Raw genomic sequence first — 11,700 nt, forward strand, 5'->3', positions numbered from 1 at the left:
TATCAAATTGAATGTACAAAGAAAATGTTGATAGGCAGAATTGAATTACATGTCTTGGAATTCTGCCAGGATGCTGGGGTTCCTGATTACTTTTATTCAGCATATGAAGAGACACCTACATATCTACCTAGGTGTCACTCATAAAGGGTATACTCAGACATGACATAATCCATATGTCCACACTCTGTATATTGCAGCCAACAGTGTTTGAGCCTGGGGATAGGGACAGAGGAGGAAGAAAAAGCATCTAAACTAAATACTGATGACTGGATGCATTCTGTACTTATGACACTTGCATTTGAAAGGTTATATCATTCACCGATAATAGACTAGATACTTCCAGGAGTACATGAAGTCCAGTTAATAACCTGTAACATATTTACTATTTAATATCTATATTGCAATAGTGCCCAGAGGCCCCAACTATGATGAGGGGCTCCTTTGTGTAGGCACTATAGAAAGACAAATCAAGGCACAACCACTGCCCAAAAGAGCATACAATCTAAGAAGACGGTGTCACACAGAGGTTGGGGGAGGGGAAGAGGGCTATGATCAAATCTACTATAATATATACATATATATATATATATATATATAAATTTGCTCTTTTTTAATTATTATAACTAGAACAAGTGTTAACTATCTCCATTTAGCCTCAACCTAACTATTATTAACTGCCTGATTTCTTATAGCAGTTGCAGCAGAAGTGTGTCTTAAGGAAGGATTTGAGGGAGGAAAGGATAAAAAACTAAAATGGATGAGAATAATTTTGTATTGGAATTTATGGATTTCTAGTTTAAACCTTGCAGTGTATAGAAATAAGGTAGCATCCCTTTAAATAGTTGGCAAGCCTTCAAGTGTACTCACTCTGTTCTGGTTTCAGAGCAGCAGCCGTGTTAGTCTGTATTCGCAAAAAGAAAAGGAGTACTTGTGGCACCTTAGAGACTAACAAATTTATTTGAACATAAGCTTTCGTGAGCTACAGCTCACTTCATTGGATGCCTTTATTTAAGCATAAGCTTTTGTGATCTACAGCTCAGTTCATCGGATGCCTGTTCTGTTATGTTTTAGAAGCCGCCAGAAACAATTTAGAGCAGCAATATATATCTAGCTAGACCTTTCCTGTTTGTGTATAGTTAATAAACATGATTATTTGGGGCTGTGCCCCTGGGATCTGTCATATTGTTGTTGCATAAAGAACATAAGGTACAATAATCTAATAATCTATGTATTTGATACACATTTAGGATATATAACCATTTTTATATTTAATTTTCCCCCTAAAAAAAATCCACTCGAGTTTTTACACTTTAAAAAAAATGTTAAAACTAGACCTAGCATCCTAGGCTGCATGGCAGAGAAGGTCATGTGACAATACTGTAGACTTGCAACAGTCTTTTCTGATTTGAACCCTAATAGTATTACTCTAAACTCAGCAGGGTCACCTCATTTTAGGAAACAGTGCTTGTTCTGCATCATCATCTTCATTGTCAGGCACACTGGAAAAATTAAACCCTCTACATGATTTACTTTTCTTCCAAGTGCAGGTGGAACATACTGAGTTCTGTAGAAGAGACCCCTCCTCCACAACCCAGTCTGATAATCATCAGCTTTCATATTCTGACTAACCTCACTACACTCTTTTCAAGGTTTTATAGGCCATATGCGTGGCCTTGTGGCGGTTTTCATTAACCTCTTGGAAATTACAAGTCAAGTCTTATATATTGGGAACTCAGGAAAATTGGAAAAAAGAGAGAGGGTAATAAAAGGTAGGAGGAGAATGAGGAGTGTTTTTTGTCCATGTGGTATTTTTTAAATGTTAGCTTTTCAGTGTAATGCATTCTTCTGTATTTATTACATTCAGTGACACAATCAATGCATATATTAATGACGTGCACAGTATAGGTAATATATTTTCTATGTAAATATATTACTGCAATTGCCCTTGGACTAAATGCCATAGTGTTTGTATATTATTAGCACTCTTGTTTTCAAGTATAGTTTCTGCCTTTCTGGAAGGTTATTGCAATTTTGAGAGGTGGTTGGGAGTTTTGGGGGGTTACACTTTTTCCATTTTGAAGAATTTACTCAAATGGCTCAGGGACAGATTCTGATACCCTGACTTACACTGGGTGGTACCTCACTCTGCGAATAGTCCTACTGAAACCAATGGGACTATTCACACAGTAAGGTACCACTCAGAAAAAAAAAGGCTATCAGATCTGGTTGTAAATGATTTTCCTACTGACCTGCCCCTCATTTGCTTCTTCTCTAGAGTTATATAACTGGCCGATATGCAGGTGTCCTTTCCTCAGAGAAATAAAAGAGATAAAGGCAATAGTGATCTAAGAGAAAGAGAAAAAAGCGGTAAACATTGAGGTGGCAAAATTTGCAGATGATACAAAACTACTCAAGATAGTTATGTCCCAGGCAGACTGCGAAGAGCTACAAAAGGATCTCTCAGAACTGGGTGACTGGGCCACAAAATGGCAGGGGAAATTCAATATTGATAAATGCAAAGTAATGCACACTGGAAGACATAATCCCAACTATACATATAAAATGATGGAGTCTCAATTAGCTATTACCACTCAAGCAAGAGATCTTGGAGTCATTGTGGATAGTTCTCTGAAAACATCCACTCAATGTGCAGCGACAGTCAAAAAAGTAAACAGAATGTTGGTAATCGTTAAGAAAAGGATAGATAATAATACAGAAAATATCATATTGCTTCTGTATAAATCCATGGTACACCCACATCTTGAATACTGTGTGCCGACGTGGTCGCCCCATCTCAAAAAAGTTATAGTGGAATTGGAAAGGGTTAAGAAAATGGCAACAAAAATGATTACAGGTATGGAACAGCTTCCATCTGAGGAGAGATTAATAAGACTGGGACTTTTCAGCTTGGAAAAGAGACGACTAAGGGGGGGATGTGTGGAGAGAGTAAATAAGGAAGTGTTATTTACTACTTCTCATAACACAAGGACTAGGGGTCACCAAATGAAATTAGTAGGCAACAGGTTTAAAACAAACAACAGGAAGTATTTTTTCCCACACAGCGCACAGTGAACCTGCAGAAATCCTTGCCAGAGGATGTTGTGAAGGCCAAGACTATAACAGGATTCAAAAAAGAACTAGATAAATCTATGGAGGATAGGTTCATCAATGGCTATTAGCCAGGATGGGCAGGGATGGTGTCCCTAGCATCTGTTTGCTAGAAGCTGGGACTGGGCGACAGGGGATAGATCACTTGATGATTACCTGTTCCGTTCATTCCCTCTGGGGGCACCTGGCATTGGCCATAGTCGGAAGACAGGATACTGGGCTAGATGGACCTTTGGTCTGACCCAGTAGGGCCATTCTTATGTTCTTATGAAAGCATGTGACAGTTAGAAACTGCACCTCAGTGCTGACTTGCAACATTCCTGCTATTCTAGTCTTATTTTAGGATATGTTATAAAGGTATACTGAGTCACACTCATCACTGGAGTAACTACATTCTCTTCAACAGAATTACACCAGGGATGTATTTGTCCCACCATCTCCTATACATCAGAGAAGAAAGCTGATGTTTAAAACACAATGTTAGGAGTTCATTTTATATAAAGATTCCATCTGGGTGAAATTTACCCGAGGATGAATTTCACAGTCCAGCGAAAGGATCCTTGTTAAGGATCTTAGGTAGGAATTAAATGGTGCAGAGGGCCTTGTGCAGATTCTGTACACTGAAGTGAATTTCTTCCTTTATGAATATATGAAATTAAGAATTTTTAACAGTATATTGTGGAAAGTTAGTAGAACATAATGTTTCCCTTTTTGTCTTCTTTCTGATTTTGAGTCAGTTCTTCCCTCAGTGCCTGCATTTAACTTCTCCACCTTTAACTCTAGGGATTTCTACATTCTCATTGCATAAATGCATCCATTAGGGATTAAAAAGAGATATTTATGTTTGCTTTTATCTCTTATATAATATGTTTTGAGGCTTACCCCATTTAGTCAGAGGAATATAAATGAAGAGAACATTTTGATTCTTTGGCATTCTATTTTGCTCCAATTTGGCAAATTACCTTTAATTTCTTAATTTCTTAGCCTGTAAGCAGTACACAGTCTTTGAAGAAATGCTATATGTTCGTTTTGTTATGCAATGTCTTCAGGTGAGCTGTAGAAAACAGCTGTCTCTGCCTTAATCTCTCTAAGACAGTCTTGGGGCAGAGTTGCTCCCTAGGAACTGGTCATTGGTGTTGTGACTCAAATTCCTGAAAAGGGGGCTTGCTTGTGTGCTGTTTGTGACCACCTCTGTCCAAGCACTGATCTAGGGTGTAAAGAATATAAGAATATACCCAGACTCCACATTACTGATTTCTTCTCCAATTGGAAGCTGTGCTGAGATACCCTGAATTCTACTATTGTTCTGTGCAGAGGGGACATATATTTAATTATTGTATGATACATATATAAATCTGATGCAAGAAAGCTATCATTTATATATATCTAAAATGCATTCATCATATAGAGTTATTTAAACAAAATATACATTTGATAATGATTACATCAGTTACTCAGCAATGACTAATAATAGATGTGACTGAACTATTATATCTATGCATTACATAATTAATATTTTTCAGATTATATGGACATACTGTTCACATCCCTTATGGAAATACCCTATGGCTCTATAGGAACCACTCAAAAACCTATCAAGTGCAACACAGAATTATATCCCTTCTAAATTCCATAGCCAGTTTCTTCATTCTTTCCCCAAGCAGGCTAGTGTATATGGAGTGAACTATCTGCACCATTATGCCCACTCTGTAAACCAATTTAGAGTGTGGGGACAACCTGGATGAGATTGGATTACTGTACATGTCTGGCAACGCTAAGGCACTTCTACTTGCTTGTGCACCCGATCACAAAGTTATTTTGGCCCAAGTTAATGCGCTAGCTTTCGGGAGGGAGCAGGTGAGTCCCTTTTTGGGGTGCTTTACTGACATCTTGCTTCTGCCAAATCATTTTCCTCTATAACTCTAAATCTGGCCACATCCCTATATTTTCGACCTAATTTTACTGGGCTTGACTTCTGCCCAGTAAAACTAAGCATCTTTTGGCCCCACTGTATCATCCCACTGTTCTAAACTTCCTGCATGTAGATGGGTATCAATCCCTTTTTTTTTCTGATTTACCCAGGGCTGGATTAAATCAAACTGGGGCAGTAGGCACACCCCTATATAGGGCTCCTCCATGGCCCTGTTCTGCACTATGGCCATCCCCCCATGTCATGACCTCACACACACACACACACCTGCACCATGGCCCTACCCCTCCTTGGGGTGCCAGTAGCAGGGAAAAGGGAGAAAAGGGAAAGAAAAGGGAGATCCACCACCATTTCTCTTTAAACAGACTGTGCTTCCCCTTCCTGGACCACACTCTCTGTGTTCAGTGCGGGGTGGGGAGGGACCTTCCAACATATCATCAAAGCCATGAGAGGGTGGCTGCAGTGAGGACCTCCTAAAGAGTCCTCTACAAAAGTACTGTTGGTGTTCATGATGGAAACACGGAGCAGTGGGTTTCAGTGTTGACAGATAGAATGTAATGGAGCCTTTCAGACCTCTTGAGAGCTATTACTTCAGGCTGTCTGCAGCTCAAGCAAACATCACTGCATTGCTAATATGCAGATCACAGTGTTAAGGTTCTCTTTGTAACCAGATGGACTAGAAACATTATTTTTAATTAAAACTGCTGTTCTGAAGTCAACACATGATTCTAGGAGCTGGGGATGTAGGTACTTGCTTATGCCTTAATCCAGCCCTGAACTTGGTAATGGTTTTCCCTGGCACGGAGTTTTTCCTGATGGCAGGATTTGTCTATTTTTGTCAGGCCTAGGGCCTCTGAAAACAGTGGCCATGCTGCTTGCATTAGTGTAGGGCAAACCTCTAGAAGTTTTAGAGTTCAAATTCAGTGCAGAAAAACATTTTGATCCAAGCTATCCAACATTTTGATCTGAACTATCCAAAACCTTTGATTCTATATAATGGCCTTCCTCACAAGATTTGCAGTATTTCCACTTCTTGTCTCAGCTAGAGTTCCAAGAAAAGTCTCTCTCTGGTCATTTCTGCATGTCTAGTTCCTAAGAGATGTTGGTAATCTATAAATGTATAAAAATTAAAAGAAAAGTCTGAGCATTTCAGAGCTTCAGCATCGATTTCCTTTGAGCTTGGTGCTCAAGGTGGATGCATGTTTCGGTCACATAGCTTCTTATATTACTCACACCACTTTGTCCATTCCGTACCTAAGGTAGATACACATGGGAGAAGAGAGGTATTAGGAACTGTGAATTCTAGCATACTTTTTGTTTCTATAGCATGTGAGTTCATGTGCGTGCAAGCAGATATGTTTTAAGGCTAATGAGGCAACCAGCCAGCTGTACATGGCCTTGGTCCAAAGGCTCCACATCCATAAAAAGGTGGGGAGAGCTAACCTAAGATTTTTGCACCTTTTAATTTCTATGACAGGCTCTGTTAGTCCTTCATACCCCATCCTCTTCATTTTTACTCATGGATGGTCACCATTGCTGTTCTCCCAATTAAGATCCCCCAGGGAGAGTGAGCTCTCCAACTCCACCTTAACAGCAAGACTGTTAACTGTTCTTCCCAACTCCAACTACATTCCAAAGGCTTCAGTCACCTCATCTTCTGCTACTAGACCCTGAAATTCTTGTGTTCACTATTATTACTTTCTCTAAACAAGTCTTGACGGAAGCCGGGGGAGGGGAATTAGATTAGACACACACATTCAGGATCTTGTTATTCTGAGTGGAGTGACTATTAAGAGGTTCCAAACATGTTCCAAGGGTTGACACGGTTAACCTTAATACAGTCTGCACTGCAGTATCATCTTCTATGTCTTTGTTCCCACTGCAGACATCACATGCCTACAGACTGTCTAAAACATTTCCCCAATCACTGTTTGAAACTCAAAACCAACTAAGCTGGTCAAGTTAAATCATATGTCTTCAGACAATGAGCTTCTTGTTTTCTCTCGTAACCGTTGATTAGGAGCATTTCCAATTAGAGCCAAAGCTACAGCTTGTCTGTGTGACCAAACTAACTTCCAGTAGGCTTGCATCCTGAGATGTTCTTTCGTAAAATGTTGCAGTTTGGCATTTAATAAGTGTTTTCAATATAATGAGTCAAAGACAGTTGGCTGAACCTGAATCAGAGGAAAGGGTTAGAAAGGCAGCTAAATAATAAGATATCAATTTAACTAAGGTCTTCCATGAATATAAAAATATATGTCAATCAGCTTTGATTGTTTAGAGAAAAGTCATGACTGTATTTGAGTGTTCTATTATCTTTGCACTGCACCTTTTTCACTGTGTTTGTAGCTATACATATTTTATTAATGTTGATGTGCCAACTTGGCAAACATATTTTGTCCTATGAAGACCACAAGGAAATCTGGCAAAAGGAACATCTCTAATCTGTTTTCTCTATGTTCCTTACAACAATTTACAGATTGGTAAACTTGTGAAGTATTTTTAAATGATGAATGTTAGAAGATCACTGAGAATTCATGATGCTTAGTTGTGGGATATAATCACATTAAATAAAAGTAAAGCAATTCACCCTTTGTGTCTCTTTGCCTCAGATACCCATCTGTACCATAGGGGTTATAGTACTTCCCTATAACAAGGGGATGTTATAAAGATAAAGACTGTAAGGTGTGAAGATATTATGGTAATGGAGGCTATGTAAATATCTAAGATAGATAGAAGGTCCCTGGCATAGCTGAGTTTACCCAGGGCAGAAGAAAAGGAGAAGAGAAAGAGAGAAATGACATAAGAAAAGGGGGGAACAGAGAAATGCAAAGACATCTAAAGTGATCACCATTTTAAAAAATCAACATTCCTCAACAAGTATCAGTTATTTCTTAGCCTAAATATAAAGTGAAATGACAGTGTCTCATGAAACATGGTAAAATCACTGACTTTTTAATGGTGACCTCCGTATGTGTTTGTGAAGCATTAAAAATGCCATGAATTAAAGGCAAATATTGGCCTGTTAGTGTCTCAGAAATGCTTATTATTTGTGTCACTTGAATAATCAAAGTGGCTGACTGCAATTTGATGTGTTACAACCTTCCAAAGCAATATATTAATCAGCTAACTGAACCACGTAGGAAATAAAAAGGACAAAAACTGGCGACACTGGCATAGTCCCTACAATTGCATTTATTGGAATGACTCTGTGGGATAGTTTATTTTTACGGGGGGACTGGGTGGAAGATAATCACTTTACAAATTCCACATACTCCACAAAGCTCAGTTCATCAGACCAAGACTCTACTCTTGCAAACACATACATACATGCATAAAGTTAAACATGTGAGTAGACCCATTAGACCCATTACCACTCATATGTGTAAGTGTTTGCAGGATTGGGTCCCTAGTTAATAAGGATTAATTGCCTTTTTACCATGTGTGTGTCCCCAGTTGGACTGTGCCAGTGAGATACACATCTACGCTGGAAAAAATATCTTAATTTAGTCCTATAGAATTTAAAAACATGTTATAAGGGGGCAGAGGGTGAGGGAGGATTAGATTCAGAGCCACTGCTGTCAAAAAAATACATACTTCATATTTCTTAATAATACTTGATGGGGAAAACTATACACACCAGAAATTCCCTGTACGCTCTTTTTTCCCTAATTAGACATTCAATAACGGTCCCTTTGTTTTTCAATTCACTTCCCAATTATATATTACATGTGTTTTTTTCAATCCAGACCCTTTAATTCTTTTTCAGTGTTGCAGAATTAACTGGACAGTGTACTTAATCCTGTCTCTACAAAGACCTTTTTGTAAATGCAATGAATGCTTTCCTTTTGCTATGGTCTGCAAATACGATTTGTGGAGGGTGGGGGTGCTTTTATGCACATCATTAATGACATTCTTGTAGGGATTGCAGTGTTGAACTAAAACCCCAAAGCCTTTACATAATAACTTACATGTGTCTGCACGTGAACTGGCCCTTTAAGAAGGAAGCTGCCTTGGGCTGCTGGAAAAGGGGAATCAGGGGAAAAGGCTGACAAACTGTTAGCTGGTGGGGTACAGAGCCCAAACTAGGTGGCATTATTATTGCAAGTATGGTCACTTCATATCCTTTGCCTGAAGGCTTCACTGAATTCGAGGTGTTTGGCATTGGCACTGCCCTGCTGGTAGAAGGTAAGCTGGGGGGAAATTTAAAAAATCAGATCTTTTCTCCATTGTTATTCCTGAAAGTCTAGAAAAATGGGGTTTGCAAAATTTGAGCAAAGAGAAGCATTTGCAATACAGCAACATAGACTTCGGGTTGCTGTTGTTTCTATGGCCACATAATCAGTAGTTTTGATAATTAAAATAAGACGATGAGTGGGAGGAGGTTGCTTGCAATGCAGAACTCTTCTTTGTGTAACTACATTATTGAGAGAACCAGTGGTTGTATTTTGCCCTTTTTAGAAAGAAATTGATTGTGGGCGAAGGGGATGCAATTTTTGTTGTTGATTTTTTACGTGTTGTTATATTTTCGTCAGGGAAGGGATGCTGAAGTGATTCAGGATACCAAGCCAATATGTAGCATTCATGTTTTGTTTGATGTGATTGACGTTCTATAATCAGACAAGTCAAAATTTAGTAATGTAATTTACAATACATTCAGACTGATTTGATGTAGTTTTAATTAATAGCTTTTTTTGGTAAATCTAGGGAACAGAAATATAGCTGCATGAAACTCAAAAGCTTGAGCACTATAAAGAATTAGGCTCCAGGTAGAACAGACTCAATTAACATAACTTAGCCAAGATGGTCTCTTGGTCCATAGGCTGCTCTTTTGAGAACATATACAGCTTCTTCTGACCACAATTAAATAGATAATTTATATGTATTTTGGGATCTATCAAAGACTATTCGTGTAGCCATCCCCAAATGCTGGCTGCTGGCCCTTATTCAGGGCCAGCTCTAACCCATGCAAAGCATGCAGCTGTGCAGGCTTCTCACTTTTGGGTCCCACTCTCATCCCCCTCCTAGAACCATGCTCTGGGTCTGAGGTCCTGGCAGCATTCAAGGAGACCCACCATAAGTGCCATCAAGAAGGAAAAAGCCTTTGTTCTATAGCTCATCCTCAGGAATATGGGAAAGGAAAAAAACACCCCAGTATTCCAGATGCAATTCTCTGGGCTGACAGGGCCCAGTGCTGGCAAAGAGAGAACAGCAGCACCTGCCAGGCCTATTCTGAAAACAACTTTCCCCAACTACCTGCTAACTGGCCTTCCAGTCTCCTGCACTTCGACATTCTGTTCTCTTTTCCTCTAAATCATCTGCCCACAGCCCATATTTACCCCTCTTAGCTCCAGTCTCTGGCTGTTACTTGCCTAAGCACCATGTCCCTTCATGTGACTTGATTCTTCCTGCTACTTGTAATCTGGTATCGGGGATAGAGTGCAGGTCTTTTTCTTCTTCTTCTGGTCTACAGTAACCTTTGCTTTCTGATCACACTCCAGAGGACAGGACTCTTCGGGCCAGCACTCTCTCAGTCTTTTTGGCTTACAGTCCAGAGACTGAGTCTGAAGTCTGCTTTCAACCAAAAAGTGAAGCAATGTACAAAAATAAGAAATATTTTATGACCTCAAAAATGTTTGGTTCAAGTTCTGGAAAAAGACTTGGGTTGGCTCTTATTTTATCTATGCCTGCTTGTCCGTGTTTATTATATGTATTTTTCTTCAAATCTAGTCTAACACCTTAATTCTCTTCTGGTGGTTGCTAAATTAACCAGTCAGTAGTTTTAACTGTTTAACCACTGGCATCTCAATGAGTGTTCAGGGGCATATGTATTTAACAGATTACCTAAAGTTGGATCTGAACTCTGCAGGTTCAGATCTAGGGTTTCACTTTTGGCCTATATACCATTAAGGTTTTTTATAACAGTCACTTTTATCACGGTAGATGCTGCAAAGGAGTCAGAGCTCTCCATTGCAATGCAAATTCATTTTAGCGATCTTTGTCATATATTTGTGATAAAACACACCTACATAAAGAGAGTATATGTGTATTACTCCATACAATCCACAGAGACAAGCATTTGGTGACTGAAACCCAAATAAAATACGAATTTCATGAAAACAGAACTTCACACATGCTAGGGTTTTAAAAAATTATGACCTAATTTGATTAAATGCATTTGAGTAAACACAACTGAAAAAGGGAGACTGCGGAAAGGGATCTGGGGGTTATAATGGATCACAAGCTAAATACAAATCAACAATGTAACACTTTTGCAAAAAAAAAAAAAAAAAGTAAAGATCATTCTGGGATGTATTAGCAGGAGTGTTGTAAGCAAGACAAAAGAAGTAATTCTTCCGCTCTACTCTGCGCTGATTAGGCCTCAGCTGAAGTATTGTATCCAGTTCTGGGCGCCACATTTCAGGAAAAGTGTGGACAAATTGGAGAAAGTCCAGCGAAGAGCAACAAAAATTATTAAAGGTCTAAAAAACATGACCTATGAGGGAAGATTGAAAAAGTGGGTTTTGTTTAGTCTGGAGAAGAGAAGACTGAGAGGCGACATGCTAACAGTTTTCAAGTACATAAAAGATTGTTACAAGGAGGAGGGAGAAAAGTTGTTTTCTTTAACCTCTGAGAATAAGACAAGAAGCAAATGGGCTTAA

This window comes from Eretmochelys imbricata, chromosome 7, assembly GCF_965152235.1.
Source record: "Eretmochelys imbricata isolate rEreImb1 chromosome 7, rEreImb1.hap1, whole genome shotgun sequence".
NCBI classification, from domain to species: domain Eukaryota; kingdom Metazoa; phylum Chordata; order Testudines; family Cheloniidae; genus Eretmochelys; species Eretmochelys imbricata.